Raw genomic sequence first — 17,155 nt, 5'->3', positions numbered from 1 at the left:
GCCTGCCTCTCTGCCTACTTGTGAAATTTATCTGTCAAATAAATAAATAAAATCTTTTAAAAAAAAAAAAAGAAAGTTGAACAAAACTACTGAATGAAGAAATATTACACGGGGTGGGGGGGACAAGTAAATGGGCAATGAAATGCCAGTGTGAGTGAAGCCTTCTTAGATGTTGCAACTCAGCCCAGTGGCAGCTAAAAGCCAGCTGAGTGAGTGAACTCAGTTAATGACAGATAGAGCAGAAGAACTGAGTCCTGCCCAAATTCTGGACCCACAGAATCATAAGAAAGAATCCACTGTTATTGTCTAAAACCTCTAGGTTTTGGCATGAATTACAAAGTCATAGATAATTGGGGGAAAAAAAAGGCCGAGGTAAAATAATTAAAGAATATAGAATGATTTAAATACTTAACTACATTCTGCAGATCTGTATATGTATTTAAGATCCTCAAAGAGATTAAAATACAATTTATCAAAATTCAGGTTACCAAAGGTGTTACCTGCTTCTCAAATTAGTTTTTAATTCCCTGCTTTTATCCAAAAATGGAAGTTTAGATTAAAAAAAAATAGGAAAAGACTGGACTTTAATAGAAAGTAAAGAGTGAAACCTGAGAAAACATTAGAAATACTTATTAAAATGTTAATTTTTTTTGAAACATTTAAAAAATAGACTATGACCTTTAACATCCAGGACAAAATAGTCAGGTTTTAGATTGAGTTTGTAAAATGTTATCCTTGGTATAAAAATGTTTACTTAGTTCCCAATTCATTAAGAGAATTTCCATTAAAAAAATCTCTGCACTCTATTATTTCAAAAAGATCTTCCAAAAGTCTTAAAGGAAGAAATTTAATTTGAATTTATTATGACCAATTTGCTTATTCAACTGAATGGATAAGCAGTCAGCTCTTTGAAGCATGCGTGTTTAGAGGATGACAAGCATATTTGAGAAGAGTGATTTTTTTTTTAAAGATTTTATTTATTTATTTGACAGACAGAGATCACAAGTAGACAGATAGGCAGGCAGAGAGAGAGGGGGAAGCAGGCTCCCCGCGGAGCAGAGAGCCCGATGTGGGGCTCGATCCCAGGACCCCGGGATCATGACCTGAGCTGAAGGCAGAGGCTTTAACCCACTGAGCCACCCAGGCGCCCCAAGAGTGATTTTTAGGAAGCAAAAAATCCCAAGTAACTGCGCTATTTAGAACCAATTGCCATAGTGTTCCTGAGCAATAACCAGTTTTCCCAGCAGAGAATTTTATTTAGTATGGATGGTTTGTAATAGCTGGAAGTTCAACTTGCAATGTGACTTGCATTTTTTCATAGGCAGGTCATGACCCAAATCACTGAAGGGGGAAAAAAAAAAAGAAAGAAAAAAGAAAAGACTCTCTATTTTTCTAAACTTCCTGAGACTCACAGACTTCTTAATACATGGAAATAGCTTGGAAAGCCTGACTGTATGAGCAGTCCAATCATAGCCTCTCATTTTCTCCTTTGAAAATGAAGGTGATATTCACAACCCTATTGGAAAATCTCAAACACAAGCTAGTCCTGAACATATTAGAAAATATTAGTTAGTCCAGCATTTTCCTTTGTTTAAGTAATAATTGGTGTGAAAATTATTTGGCTTAACACTAATTAATATTAAATAGGAGTGGGTTTAAAATAGCACCTTTTCTCCTCAAGGTATCACAGAAGAGATTTACAAAGTAATGAGTTAAAATACTGGGAGCAGCGTGACTCTGCTGGCAAATGGATCTGCCATTATGTGCCCAACAATAGCTCACACACGTATAAGTAATTAATGTCCTTCAGATGTACTTTATCATACTTACTTTTCACAGTGTTAAATTATTACCCTAATTTTTATTCCAAAGACTTTCTTATTTATCTGGTATTGAATTATTTTATTGAGCATATTACCATTTATTTTAAAAAAATCACTATCATTTCTATTATTTTTGAAGGAGCTTTCTAGTTCATTGCTCTGCATATAATCTCATGTGCCACTTCTCGGGTATTATAAAAAATTTAAAATAAGAATGGTATAAAAATTAAAAACCCAGCTCGACGGAAACCTATTAATTTCTTTGTTTCTCTATGTGTAGCTACAAAGGTAAAGTAAATAGATCTCGCTTTTCAAGTTTGTTTAGGGCAAATGTATATAATTTTGCGTGGACGTGAAATATGTTTGTGATTGTTTTTACTATTCTTTTATTAAGCAAAACCAGATAAGTCTATTTTATTACATTAAGTATTGGATATACAGTATTTTGTAAAAGATATGTAAATCAAATAGTATGTTTTGTTCAAGTATTTTTCATGAATGAAATATCAGACTAGTTTGGAGGTTAGCCACTGATGTTAATGATTCATCTTTCAAAATGAATGCAATGGTTTTATGCAATCAGTGAATGGCCAAGCTTCCACAAAGGGTGATCACTGAATGCACAAAGTTGAAAACAAACCCCAATACACAGAACAATAAATGCTGTGGCAGTGAATAATTATTGGTCTTATAAATCCTAATCGTTTTATGGTTTATCTTAATAGCAGCTAAATATGTTCTTTGAATTCCTTTATCTGTAACAATATTTAGATTTTTTTTTTTCAGGCTTCTGTTGGTGATATTTCCCAAATCAAGTAAAGGAAAAGAAAACTCAGTCATTATAAAACATAAAGCAATCTGTAAAATTATAAAGCTTTTTCCTTCCTCTCCCCCACTCTCCTTCCCACATCAAATGTAGACCATATGCCAAGGCTACTCCTTAACTATAACTGACTGTTGTTACTGTAGTAATCAGTCTCTGTCAGAGCAATTACTTAAAATCATCCGTCCTGGTTGTTTTTCACAATCCACAGCACACTGAGCAGAACAATGCAGCTGACAATCCCAATGGCACAGATGGAATTATCATACCTCACACCCCGCCTGACTGACAGTTACCTGCAGGAAAGGGGAAGGACCCTATCATCTGGAGGGGCAGCTTTCTTGTTGCCAAAGAAGGAAAGAGAAAGCCCTTGCTGCACCTTTGTCATCTAGGGAATCAGCAGAGACTTCCTCCTGGCATGTGCAAAACAAACAATGACATTATTCTTCTGGAGAGCAGCGGGGGCGGGCATTATCCGTGTTGAGGCACTGGCTTTAAGATATTAAACAGGTTAATCGATAGGTGTTCCAGCCTTCACAAGACCCTAATTAGCAGACCATATGGATTGAAATTCATTAGCCTCTCCTGCCTTTTGCCAGATCAATATTTCCGGGAACTGTCCCAAAGTACATTGTTTAGAAATATGTTCGTTTCTTAGATCTCCCGACCAATGGTTGTTGGGGTGTCTGTGTGTGTGTGCGCCTGTGTGACAAAGACAGTTTCAGGACGAGGGCTGGGGACCTTGATAGAGTCGGACCCAATTGCTTCAAGTGGTGCTATCACCATTATATTGGGAGGAGCAAGGTTTTGAACAAAGATCCTTTTAACTAAGCAAATAGTATTCTTTCTCATCCTGCCTTTTGTTCCAAACAAACAAACAGACACAAAGATAAAAAGGAAGGTCTTCAGGGCTGGGGGGTGGAGGGGGTGGGGGAGGCGGAGGCAGGATTTTACTAGGATAGAAAAGTGAATTAAACAAAACAACATTTTTGCTGAACTGATCCCCAAAAGACCTGAGTCTCTCCGAGTGGGGCCAGCTTCAGTCAGGTGGCTTGAAAGCCGCTAGGGCGAGAGCCTCTGCGAGGCGAGCTGTAGGTACCTTCATAATACAACAGGCTAGAAAGGAAGTCCTATTCCTTCTTGGTGGACAGCTCCAAATAATTAGAGGAAGAAAGAGGGGGAGAGCTTCTGGGTTTCCCTCTTTTAGTCTTGAACCATCTATGCCTAAGGAAGCATGGGTCATGGGAGCATAAGGGGGGTACGTTTGCGTGATATAGACATTAAGAATATACATGGACCCATAGATGTGTATATTCTTTCCCTGACATTTTTGGACTGGTACTATTCAAAACACTAACAGGGAAGGAATTCATTTAATTCAGTAAGGGAAAATGGAAGAGCTGAATCCTTATAGTGTGCTGATGAAGAGACCTAGATTAATCATAAACCTCGCTGGGCCACCAGTAGGCTTTATTGAATCATGCTGAACCCATTGTGTGACTTTGTGATTACTCTTCTGCTAGACTTCTTGGAGGCCTGGCTTTATTTGGAGTTGGAATGTTGAAGTTATAGGATACTCCTGGGTAACCAGAATTGATTACATTGCCATTAAGAAAATTGCCCAAGATAGAGATTGCAAGAGAGGCACCACCAAATATAGGCCTTGTGGTGGTATTTGTTTCTAGGACATCAGGGGATTTTAATGGTAAGCAGGTACGGCTATTTTAATTTTGCCTTCAGTTAAATGTGGGCACTCTGGTCTGGGAAGTGCTTCATCCATAAAATCTGGGAAGACCTGTTCTACAAGGGCTGGGGGCTACTCTCCAACTGTAGGTTTGGGAAAGGGGTATGTGACAATGAAGACTCTCCACATTGACTAGGAGTCAGTGGCTTTTTTGAAAATAGAAGGAAAGGAGGGGACATAACCTGAACGCTATCCTTCCACCTGAGCTAACCAAGACAGTGGCCACCAGTCACGTGTGGCTAGCATCTAAAACATGACTTTTCTGAACTGAGAAATGCTGTAATTGCAAAGTACATACTATATTTTGAAAACTTAAATAGAAAAAACAATACAGAATATCTCATGAATAATTTTTGATATTAATATGTTGAAATAATAACATTTTTGATATATTGGGCTAAATACACTGTGCTATGGGTTGGGCCTCTGCCTTCAGCTCGGGTCATGGTCTCAGGGTCCTGGGATCGAGACCTGCATGAGGCTCTTTGCTCAGTGGGGAGCCTGCTTCCCCCTCTCTCTCTCTCTGCCTGCTTCTCTGCCTACTTGTGATCTCTCCTTCTCTGTCAAATGAATAAATAAAAAATAAAATCTTTAAAATAATTGTTACTTGTTTCTTTCTCCTTTTTTTAAATATAGTCTCTGGACAATTTAAAATTATCTATGTGCCTCACATTATATTTCTACTGGATAGCATGAGCCTACCCAATCCTTACCCTATGTCAGTCCTTTCACAAGTGTTTTTTCTTTATATCTTTATAGCACCTTGATGAGGGAGTTATGACTATTCCCTCTTTATTGACAGGAGCCACGCATCACACACATCAGGGAACTTGCTTAATACATACAGGTACCAGGGAGGAAAACTGTAGATAGAGCAGATTGGTTTCATTCCAAAGGCCCTCTTCTTCCCAGAAGATCTTATGTCTTCCATGTCCTATTACTGATCCCTATGAAGTGGAATGAAAAATAAGAGTTTTGACTTTGAATGCACCTGTGGTCACCTCTGCCTAATCTAGTGTTTCTTGAGGGAGATGCTATTGTCATTAGGGTGGGGAAAATCCTAGCTCAGGTGAGGCTGCCCCAGGATCTGTGCAGGGTCTTCAGGGTCCCTGGCCAGAATCTACTAATTGTCAGTAGCTCTGAGCTCCTACAACTGTGATAATCAAAAGCGCTCCCCTTCATTTTCAAATAACTCATTGGGGGATGGCACCAGGCTGCATTTGGAGACATTGATCTATAGACGAGGAGGTCTGCAAACGAGAGCCCCAAAGCCACATCCTGTTTTTGTAAATAAAGCTTTCTTGTAACATCGCCATGCCCATTTGTTTACATATTGTTCATGGCTGCTTTTGCACTGCAAAAACAGAGTTGAGCAGTTAAGACGGAGACTGTACAGGGTGCAAAGCTGAAAATATTTACAATCTGGTTCTTTGCAGAAAAAGACTCTGGGCCCATCTCGATCCGTCTTCATATATCATTCTGCCTATCAATTAACACTCTTGCTTTAGGATTTGTGTTTTAGGGCTCGTTTCTTCTTGATTCGGACTCCTTGCATTTCCCACCTCTTGGGTGCGCTATTCCCACTTTGCCATACACATAAGTTCTAAAATTTGGCTTGCTCCTTCCAGCTCTTTCTGTAGTGGTATTGTGGTTAGAAAGCCGAAATTCCATGCTGGGTCCTGCCACCTCCTAATTGTGTGGCCTTGAGCCAGACTATCCTTAACTTTTTTGAGGCTCCTTTTGCCCATCTGTTTCGGAAGGCTAATCATTCTTCCTTCTTAAGATTTATAGTGACTTGGGGCGCCTGAGTGGCACAGAGGGTTAGGCCTCTGCCTTCAGCTTAAGTCATGATCCCAGGGTCCTGGGATGGAGCCCCGCATCAGGGCTCTCTGCTCAGCAGGGAGCCTGCTTCCCCCTCTCTCTCTGGCTGCCTCTCTGCCCACTTGTGATCTCTCTGTCTGTCAAAAAAAAAAAAAAAAAAAAAAAAAGAAAGAAAGAAAAAAAGACTTGTAGTGACTAGCAAAGGATCTAAATGGTAATAGGGCACCTAAAATAATACCTGGAATGTAATAGGTGTCTCTTCTTTCCCTCAGCAGGGTCCAGCACCAAGACTGACTGGTTCTCTTCTCATACTCGTGGATAACCACACCACCACAGCGGGTTTCCTCTGTTCCCCTCATGGGCTCTAGCATTATTTCAAATGTTGCTTCTACAAGCCTCAACACCCTCATGTTGAGAGGATTTCTCTCACTAGCACTTGTTTTTCAAGCAAGCCGGTCAATGACCACTAATACCAGGATCTAATGAGAAGGGTCACCAAAATAGACTGTTCAAGCAAAGAAGAGGGCACTGAATTCAATTTGTAGTTGACCAGATGCTTAGAAATCAAAGAGGTGTCATGTTGTCTTATTGCTTAAAGCAAGTAAATAACCTTGCAAAGAAGTTCAGAATTAATTGGAGTTGAAATAATTATAGCCGATGATAAGCCAACTACCAGAGAAATGCAATAGTCAAGCTGTGTGGTAACAAATGCATTGATTAACATATGTCAGGACAGCACTGAGTGTAGCTGAGAAACACAGAATTATGAAGGTGAAAAAAAAATCACCGGCTTCCACAACAGTTTTTAGTGATCGCTCAGTTCTCTACTTGTGAGATCAGACAGACTTCATTCTTTAAAAAAAAAAAAAAAAAAAGAAAGAAAGGAAGAAAAAAAAAAGCCATTCCAGTGAGAGAGACTATTAGTCCGAAAGGTCGGCCTGCCATGTGACTAGCAAAGCCACTGATTTAGCATAAGCAAATGTATGTTAAGATGCATTTTGTGATCCACCGATGAGTGGATCGTCCCCTACTCCTGCAGTTTGAACAAGGCTCGAGAGGGTCATCTCCCCGCAAACGAGGACTTCCGTGCCACTTGAAGCAAAAAGTGACCTATTAAAGCTGAAATGTCTTTGGCTGGAGAACTTCAGAGAAACCACTTCACCTAAAACGAGACTGGTGAGTACAAAGGGACTGGCGTATGACCCATTTCTAGCCCTCTAACTGAAAAGGAATCCTGGAATAACACATTATTTGTGCGGCTCTGGAATTTTCAAAGCACTTTTATGTCCACGAACCCGTATGTGAAATGACCAGGTCGACTAACTTACCGAGAGAAAACAAGATTGCTCTTTGCAGATAGAAACCGCCTCCCACCCTCCTGATTTTTTTTTTTTTTTCACAGAATTTAGGACATGACTCAGTTTCTTAACACATTGGGGGAAAATTTCTTCAAAGAATGGAGTGATGTGTGAAATTAAGAAACAGAAGGAGCATAAGGAAGACAATATGGTAACACACAGTTAAGTTTCCAAGACTTGAGAATATATCTCTTGCAAAATATCCCTGTATGCTAAAGTGCATTCTGTTTATTCTAGCTCAGAGGCTCAGCTGGTCATGTAATATGTTAGCAACTGGCAGACTGAAAATGTAGAGCGAGGTTGGACGATCAGGGCTTTCATCAAGAGGAAACTCTGGGGCTTGGTGTTAGTTTGTAGAGTCGAGGGGGGCTTCGCAGAATGATGAAAAATGCTAGATAGGGAGAAAAGGAAATGGAAAATAAAGAGAATGATCTAAGAGATTAAGTCCCCTCAGACTCAGGCAATGGCTGGCATCCACAGCCCCTCACAGACTTTTCCATATTAGCAAAACATAAATATATCCTCAGGATTGCAGCTTAATTGGGGCTCCTATTATCGGAGCCAATACAGGCTCACCCTGGAAGAGAAGTCTCACAGTAATTGAACCTTTGCGTTTGGTTTCAGACTCTACTAGTTGAAGGGAGGATGCTGTTCAACACACAGTGCTTTCAGGGAAGAGAATACCACTTGGCCGGAGAGCTTTCCCAAGAACTGAGCAAACCACATCATTTTATAACAAGTGAGTCCTTGCTAGGGAAGTGATTACCAACATTTTATATTTTGCAAAAAGCCTTATAAGCATTTGAGGGAAGGTGCCCTCATCCACACTCCTGTTGTTTTTAAACTTCATTTATAAATTAGGAAACTGAGGTTCAGTGGCTTGGAGAGGCTTGCCAGGGTCACTTGGTAATTCAGCAGCTAGTTCTCATAATATGGCACAATCACAATAACAGAAGATTTTCGGGGGTATAGCTCAGTGGTAGAGCATTTGAATGCACAATAACAGAAGATTTTAAAAATAACCTTTCATTTCATTTACAGAATGAATTGTACCTACAGGCTTCTTTTTGGCTTGAAAATAGACATGTCTCCCTACCTCCTCTATGCTGATCTCTTTATATTTTTAAGATGATAGACTTTTCAAGGAAAAAATATTTTATAAAAGGCAATTTCTGTTATGCAACCCCAATAAAAACAAGCAGAGCATATTGTATATATTTTAATTAATATTCTTATGTCCATAAATATTTTACTTTATTTTTTCTGTTTAGGTACATTGGCCAGGGTTTATTTTCAGAATTGTCATAAAAGGTTACATTCCCCTACCACATCCTCTGTATCAGAAAGAGAAAACTGTGGGGAAACCAGGGTGGTGTGGTCGGTTAAGCGGCCAACTCTTGGTTTTGGCTCAGGTCCTGATATCAGGGTCATGAGGTCAAGTCCCACAGCAGAGCAAGGAGACTGCCTCAGATTCTCCCTCTCCCTTTGCCTTCCTGCTTATGCTCTCTCTTTCCTTAAAATAAATATATAAATCTTTAGAAAAAGATGATTGATTGCTAATTGTTTCCTTCAGATCTGCAAAGACAAATGCTCCATAGTCTCCTGGAACTATCTCTTCATTGGATGTGTTTTAATACCATGAGATATGTTTCAAATTTCCCAAGGACATCTGAAAATTCAAAATCAACCTCCAACATCTTAACATTGTGGATCATCTGCTAACCAAATAGTAGACTGACTCTGTTTATCTACCCCCCCCCCCCAATTTTGACAAGCCTAGAAAGAACTCTTATAACTCTAGACTCAGTGTATTTGTGCCAATAACTACTGAACCACAAATCATCTGATGTGATGAACCACACCAGATATCTATTGTTAGATATCTGAATTCTTAAATTACACATGTCAAGACCCTTAAGTTCTTATTCTCTCTTGGTAGAATAAGGGCTCTTCATTTATATGAAGAGTTAATCAAGTTTTTGGAACTCTACTCTCAACAAAAACAATAAAATTTAAAACTAAACTCAACTGACTAGGCCAGGCAAGGTTATTTCTATGTTTCAATTCAAAAAGAGAAAAAAGAATTACTGGAAAGGAAGAGTATGAATTACCAGATCTCTATTAGTATGCAATATCCTAGAATTTTTTTTTTGGGGGGGGGACTATTTTAATAGCCTCATGATGAAGTTTTTATTTTATTTTTTTTAATCTCTGATATCTCCCAATATAAATCATCTTGAAAACTGGGGATGGACTAATCTCTCATTTTGCTTTCATTTGTCCTTCTCTGAATCCTCAGTAGTTTCCAGGTTCTTACAGGCAATCAAATTTCTGAGGAGGTTACTACTTAAGACCCTTCACTTCCTGGTTCCTTTCTAGAAGAACCATTTTTATGATAGCTTGACTGTTCCCAGAACTGTTCCCAGAATATATCAACAGCTTCTCAACTTATCTTTTGTGTAAAAGGCTCCTCCACTCTTCTGCCAAGTCCTCCCTCTTCTTGGAAGTACTGCATGGGTCCTACCTTTTCTCTGAGACCACTCATTCAACACTCTACTTTAATAATTGCTTCCTCCACGGCAATCCTGTAATTTCCTTTACCTCTAATATTCATTTCTTACCTAGTACATGCTGTACCATATTATTATATGCCTTAACCACTGTGCTTCCATGTTCTGTGTATATCACATGTGTTGTATCCCTAGAACCCTATACTCTGTAACATCTGGTGGCATTGATGATGATTGCTAACACCAAATGCCATGTGCCAGGTGAACAAAGTGGTCTAAGCACCTTATAATTATTAAGTCATTTAATTCTCACAGTAATCTGAGAGGTAGGTGCCATTATTATATCTGTTTAAAAGATGGCAAAACTGAGGCAGAGAGCAGTTAGTGACTCACTTTGTGACTCACCCACATCGTAAATGTTGGAGTTGAGATTTGAACCCAGGTAATTTGACTTCCGTCCACTTAAGTAATACACAATGCTGATGATTACTGAAGAAAAGGGCATATAATTTTATAATTATGAGCTGAATATTTTTTGCAGAATGAGAAGATGAGCCACTCTAAAATAGGTCAAACTTAAGTCAAAAAAGGCATTTCTTCATAGATAAAATTTTAGGGATGAGCATCATTTTGTTTTCTTAAAAGAATAAAGATGCATCTATTTGTATAAAATTTTATCTGGACTTGAATTAATATCCAGGTGACTCTAGTACCTAAGCATCACTGCTTACCTTAGCCCTCCAGCTCCTCCATAAAAGTGCACTCTTGTTCTGTCCTCCATGCTCAGCTCTGTGCTGCTTGAGGAGAAACACAAGAAAACTGGAAGGTTTTTTTTTTGTTTTTTACATCTTGAAACAATTGACTTTATTGAATGTGTCTAATATATCTCTCCAAAACGATAAGTATGCCTTCATAGAAATATAACAGTTTAATGATGAGATATGGCAAGTCTTTGTTTTTTATTTTTTTCTAATCTTTCAAGGGACTCCAAGCAACCAACTTATTGGACATATTATATGTATAGGACATATTATATCAACCTGGGCCATCCATGGGTATGAGATCTCTTATTTAAGATGAAAGCTGTCACTCACGAGGTATTTTATTGGGATGCAAATTGGAGGAATATTTGAAATTTTCTGTAAATTTGATATCGAGGGATTCCTTACTGCACAAACTACTAAATGACATCTGTTAACATTTACTATTTTTTATATTTAGTATAGATTTTATAATCAATATTTTCATTAAAATTTAATCATGTAAATTAGTAGCTACCACAATTTGTTTGAGAAGGCTTAAAAAATTTATACCTTATGACCATTAATTCCACTTATAGGAATCTATCATTAGGAAATAAGAACTGCAAAAGAAAAAAATTGGAAGCAAGATTGTTTATTACAGAATTATTTATGCAGTGAAAAATAAAATCTCCTTAAATATCCTGAATTGGAGGAAGTAAATTATGGTACAGTTGCACAATGGAATATTTATGTAGTAATTAAAAATGAAGAGTGCTTTAATGACATGAAAATGCTTTTAATAATCAGTAACGTTAAGCAACATGCAGCACACAAGATTGTATGTACAGTGTGATTATAAATATTAAAAGAAGAATAGATGGTAAAGAAATCAGAAGACATGCTGCCATATAAATAGCAAAAGAAGAAACCTGGAGAAAAAAGACAAGAAGTAATTATGAAACAACATTTATAAGGGTATCGCTATGCAGTGCTATTGTGGGTGACCCATTCTTTCTTCTTTATGCATTTTTATAATTTACAAATTTTTAAATGTGGGTTTACTCCTTTTATCATCAGAAAAAACCTTTAGTGTAAAAAAGTGAATTGCAATTTCAATAGAAATTGTTAGAGTCCAGAAAGAGATATTAAATATGAGTTCTGACATTTTATTTTTGGAAATGATTACTGATGTTATTGATGGTCACAACAATAGTATTCAGATATATGGCCAAGCAAAACCCTGAAAGATGAATCAATTCAATGGAAAATAGAAGCTATATGTAGGTAGCCTCTGGGTCTTTTGGGTGTCTTGCTTATTATAACCTTCTTCAAGGCCATTTCTAGTATATATTTACCAACAATTAGGAATTGTGTAAAAGTTCTCTCTTAACATGTGTTTATTACTTTGTGCAATTGTTTTGTGAATAAATGTCATCCGATCCTTTCTGAATATTAACTATGAAGCAGGGACATACATATTTAACCACTTATAAAAAATATACTTGAGCCTCTGTAGTATTTGCTTCCAGCCTAATTTAATTTACTCAGGGTATTTATTCAGTGGATATGGATATATATATATATATATATATATATATATATATATATATATAGACACACACACACACACACACACACACACATTTTCAAAAACCATTTTCACATAGTTATAGAATCCAATGTATTTGTCATCGGCTCTGCTCAGAACACAATTCTTTCAAAATATTATGTTTTGATCCAAGACTTATTTTGTTATCTTGAAAAATCCAGAGAGAGTAAAACAGACAAGGGGACGGGCAGGCTTCTATCCTTTGGGCATCTGAGTGAAGCACAGACTGAGATAAAATATGTCTTACATGTGATGGGTCCTCCTCTAAATAATTATTATATTAATGAAATCTACTTGTAATTCATACTGTCTTTTTCCATTTCTAATATGTTTTTAATGCTATTCATTCCAAAGAGTAGTAGTGAAAATAGATTTTTTACATAAGACTTTGTAACTGCCCCTCATGCTTGTCATTACATGGAAATAAATGGAAATGCAAGCTAAAAATTTGTGGGAAAGATGTTCTTTGCTGTATTGTTTATAAGATTTAAAAAGAAGGATCATTCTAAATACTCAGATTTGGAAAAGGGAGAGTCCATAAAGACTTTAAGTCATCATTAGAAAATATTATGAAGATATTTTGTTAACATGGGAGAGTAATTTTAGTAAGTAGAAATGTAAAGACTCAAACCAGCATATAATATTATTGAGAGTGGTTACTTAGTAAGTGAATTCTCAAATCTCCCAGTCTCTCATTATTCTTTAATAGAAAAGCAGATTTAACTTTGTTTAAAGGAAACAGTCTAACTCTGGTTGTACTCCAAAGTCTTAATGGCTGATAGGTTTCAGACTATGTTTCTCAATATTGAAATGACCCAAAGTAATAATCCCATAGAAGAATTTGTTACAAATCAAAATTACAGTTCCAACTGAGGCTAACTAAAAATCCTTATATGTAGACTCATAGCATTTAGAAAGTATAAGGAATTTTGTGATTGTCTACATAACTCCTTTTACCGGTGAGGAAACAACCCCAGCTACTTGTAAATTGAGCTGAAAAGAGAAGCAGATTTCCTCTCCTCCCAGCGGGCAGGGTTCACTCTCTGAGACAAACCAGTCTCTCTTCTCTGGAGAAACCTGTGTAACATTTCTTAACCTGAGAGTGTTCCTTTAAATTCATAATTCCTCCAAAACTGAATTAAAAACAAGAACAAAACAAGACAAAACTGAACCCCAAACACCATGTAAAGGGAAATTACAAATGTAACACTTGATTGTTTTGATTTATTTTTAATTATCCTTTCTACCTTTTGTCTTAATTGGGCAAAAGCAGTAAAATTTGTTCTACACAATTAAGAGTAGTTATGTGCAAAGAAAATGGAGTCCTATTTTAAATCTTATTTGAACTGGCTCATAGTTCAGTATGTTGCATAGAAATTAGAACAAGTATAATATTTTAAAAGCTAATGAGTTTTAGTAAATTATCCTCTCAGAATGAAGTGCTGGGAAATTTTATATACTGAATTGGGAGTCTAAGGTTTTGCTTCCCACACCCCTTCACACAAAGCAGAGTTTGGGAAAAGATTAGAGTATTTTGAATTCAATACCCTATGAGCTGTCATCTCAAAGATTTACTTTTAAAAAATCTATGGTAGAATTCTATGGAGGTTTTCTTAGAATGAACTAAAAGATATTAGAAGTACTATGACAATAGTAATTTTCTAGGAACTCAGAGAAATCAGGTCATGCTTAATGAAATCAGGCATCAGCCCTGAAGTCCACTGGAATGTTCTGGCTCCTTTTTCTTATTTTATTTTTGTGGGAATCAAGAGTTTTTGAGATTCCTCTGCGTGTTTTTCTTATTAGCTTCTTATTTCAAATACAAAATATATTATGGATCCAAATCATCCTGGGTGCAAGTATTATCTCATTTAATATAAATAGGGGAGGAGTTGCTCCAGCAACTCAAATGATACACAAGGCAAATGTAAGACAGTAAATTCAATGTTGGTGGCAAGGGTCCAGCCCCTGGATCCTCCTCTGTGTCTCCCAGTTATGTAATGATCCCATTTGGAAGGTTAGATCTGTTTTTCTGAAAATAAACTGTATATTTTCCATGTGAGTTTGGGAGGGGTTGGAGGGGGGCAAAGAAGAGAACCAGTATTTAACGAGCCACCCATTTTCATTTATTCACTGGATATCTATTGAACACTTACTCTATGCCAGGCACTGTTGTAGGCACTAGGGATAGAACAGTGGAAAGACGCATTGTTCTCATGGAATATCTGCTCAGATGATGCACATGTTAAGCAGATAAGTCAGCAAAGATAATAAATAGTAATAGTAATCAATTGTAATAAATGCTCGGTAAAGACTTGAAGCGGAATGATTTATACAGAGTGGCTAGCCGTCTACTGCAGATGGGATAGGGAGGGATAGTTTCCCTATGGAGATGACAGTGTACAACCTTTTATTTTATCTTTGCCATACCCCTGGAGGTAATGAGGGCCTTATTTCACACAGCTGTGTGAGGTTAAGCACCTGTCAAAGGTCACATAGCTATTACCTTTTCCTTCCCAAATTCATGTTGGACTTCAAGATGTTTTAGTACACTTTGATAGTGGAGATTTCTCTTTTTTCTTTTCAAGATTCTGAGGTTTTAAAGAAATCACAGCTTATGGAGAGCAAGGTGGGACCCCTCCTATAATCATAGGAAAATGCCGGGAGAGTGTGGTGGGTTTTCTCTTTTAATCTAACACAATAATTAATGGGAGAAATGATGCTTATCGCTACTCTCAAACTTTTCAGCAGACATCTTCCCTGTGGTAAACACTTAAAACAAAGATCCATTTTCTGGCTGGCTGATTTGTTTGTTTGTTTTTAAAAATCTTTGCCTCTCTGGAAAGCATGTTTGTCCTAGAATGTAGTATTTTTGCCAAAGTCCCACACTGAGGACTGCTCCTCAGGATGGCCTCGTACAGAATGTGTGAATTTCCATCATCAGCTAAAATGTGAACTTGAACAATAGACAGTTGGCTCCCCTCCAGTCCTAAATAAAGCTGTGTAAGAGCGATGTAGAATTCTCCCTGCATTCACGGGGGGGAGGCGGGGCAGACAGCTTGCGGTTCTTCTGGTGCTATTTAGAGACTCCCTTCTTAAGAAGAATTCACCCCTTTCACCTGTTCCCGGGAGCTGCAAAGCCTCCTGTGTTCCCACTGTGACCTCTCCTCAACCTGTACTCGTAGGTCCCAAGCAGCCAGGTGGTGAATGGGACGTGTTCTCTGTGGACCCAGGTGTAGCTTCTATACTTGTAAGTTTCCATCTCCACTGGGAATTCCTGTCCTCTTGGTACTTTTCTAAAATGAGCTTAGCCTAATATTGTGAAATGTCTAGACAACCTTGTGATTGTTCCTTTGGTTTTCTGTTTCTACTTCTACCAAATACTGTCACGTTCCGAAGTTCAGGACTCCCCCTGCCCCCACTTCTCTTCCTCACAGTAAGCACCAGCTCGTGGTGGGATTTCTTCTGATTCATGTGGCAGTCATTTATTGTAGAGTTTCAGTTACTATGCTCGGGGTGGGATTTTATTTCAAGTGAATCAGACCAGATGTTCACCCTATCTTCTGATCTCTAAATAGGTCCTGAACTTCCATGCTGCCCCTTCTCCTGCAGCAGGCATCTCCACCTCCATGTCCTAGAATTTTCTCATATTGCCATAACTCTCGCCCTCACCCATTCCCTAAGCTGATTCTTGCCACTGGTTTTCTGGCTTTGTGTCAGTGATTCCACCGTCCTTCCAGTCAGACAGCCCTGTTGGCAAGTCTTTAAACTTGGCCATGGTCCTCTTGTAATGGAAGAAGCTCTCTTTCCACTCCTGGGGTAGGACCTTAGACACAGAATTTAGCAGCTCGTCACTGGGTTACTGTAATAATCTCTTAATTTGTCTCCCTGCCTCTTGAGTATCTTCTCGTCCATTCACCCTGGACGCATGCCCCTACCATCTTCAACTTTCCAAAGCTCCTTGCCATCTAACATGGCACGATTCCCAAAACTCTGGATGCCCTTTAGATCGACTTTCAAGGTTTTCCATATTCAGACCACCTCACCCCCAAAGTTTCCTGCCCAATCACCCTGCACTGATGGTCTGTGCCAGCTGACTGGCTTTATGCACGTTCTTACTTTTGCTTTTTCTCTTCATGAGTCCTCCTGTCCCCCTGTCCAGTTGTTTGCGCTTTCACTCCTATGCACATAGCTTAGATCCTTCTTAGAAAGCTTGGCTCAAATCTGACTTGTTCTCTGAAATCTTCCCAACCGTGTCAGCTCTCTGCGATTCCTCTACTACCCAGACTCCTGGAGCACTTGCCTTTCTTTGCATTGCTGCATGTTATGGACGAAATGTCTCTGTCCCTGCCTTGCCTCCAGATTCATAGGCTGAAAGCCTAGCTTTAGTGTGATGGTATTTGGAGCAAGGATCTTCAGAAGGTAATTTTGTTTAGATTAAGTCATGACAGTGAGTCTATAAAAGATTAATGCCTTTATAAGGAGGGATGGTGGGGGTAGGGAGAGAGAGAGATCTTCTTCTCTCCATTTGCATGCATAGAAGAAAGTCTGTGTGAAGACACAGAGAGAAGTGGTTGTCTGCAAGCCCGGAAGTGGCTGTCACCAGGAACTGAATTTGCCTGCGCCTTGATCTTGAACCTCTACCCTCCAGAACTGTGGGAAATAAATGTCTGCTGTTTAAGCCACCCAGTCTATAGTATGTTGTTGTAGCCACCAGAGCTGAC

At 38.3% G+C, this 17,155-nt stretch overlaps 1 long non-coding RNA gene across 3 annotated transcripts in view; it reads left to right on the top strand.

Moving 5' to 3' along the window:
- Positions 1–7,142: 7,142 nt before the first annotated feature.
- LOC309859000 overlaps positions 7,143–17,155 on the top strand; it is a 58,993-nt gene continuing 48,980 nt past the window's right edge. For all 3 annotated transcript variants that reach the window (XR_014308482.1, XR_014308483.1, XR_014308484.1), the window contains exons 1-3: positions 7,143–7,387; positions 7,614–7,720; positions 8,194–8,308. This is a non-coding gene — a long non-coding RNA (uncharacterized lncRNA). The remainder of the gene's footprint in view (positions 7,388–7,613; positions 7,721–8,193; positions 8,309–17,155) is intronic.

The sequence above is a fragment of the Mustela nivalis genome (assembly GCF_964662115.1).
Source record: "Mustela nivalis genome assembly, chromosome: 2".
NCBI classification, from domain to species: domain Eukaryota; kingdom Metazoa; phylum Chordata; class Mammalia; order Carnivora; family Mustelidae; genus Mustela; species Mustela nivalis.
Note: the sequence above shows the minus strand (reverse complement) of the source record. Positions and strands in the feature narration are given on the sequence as shown.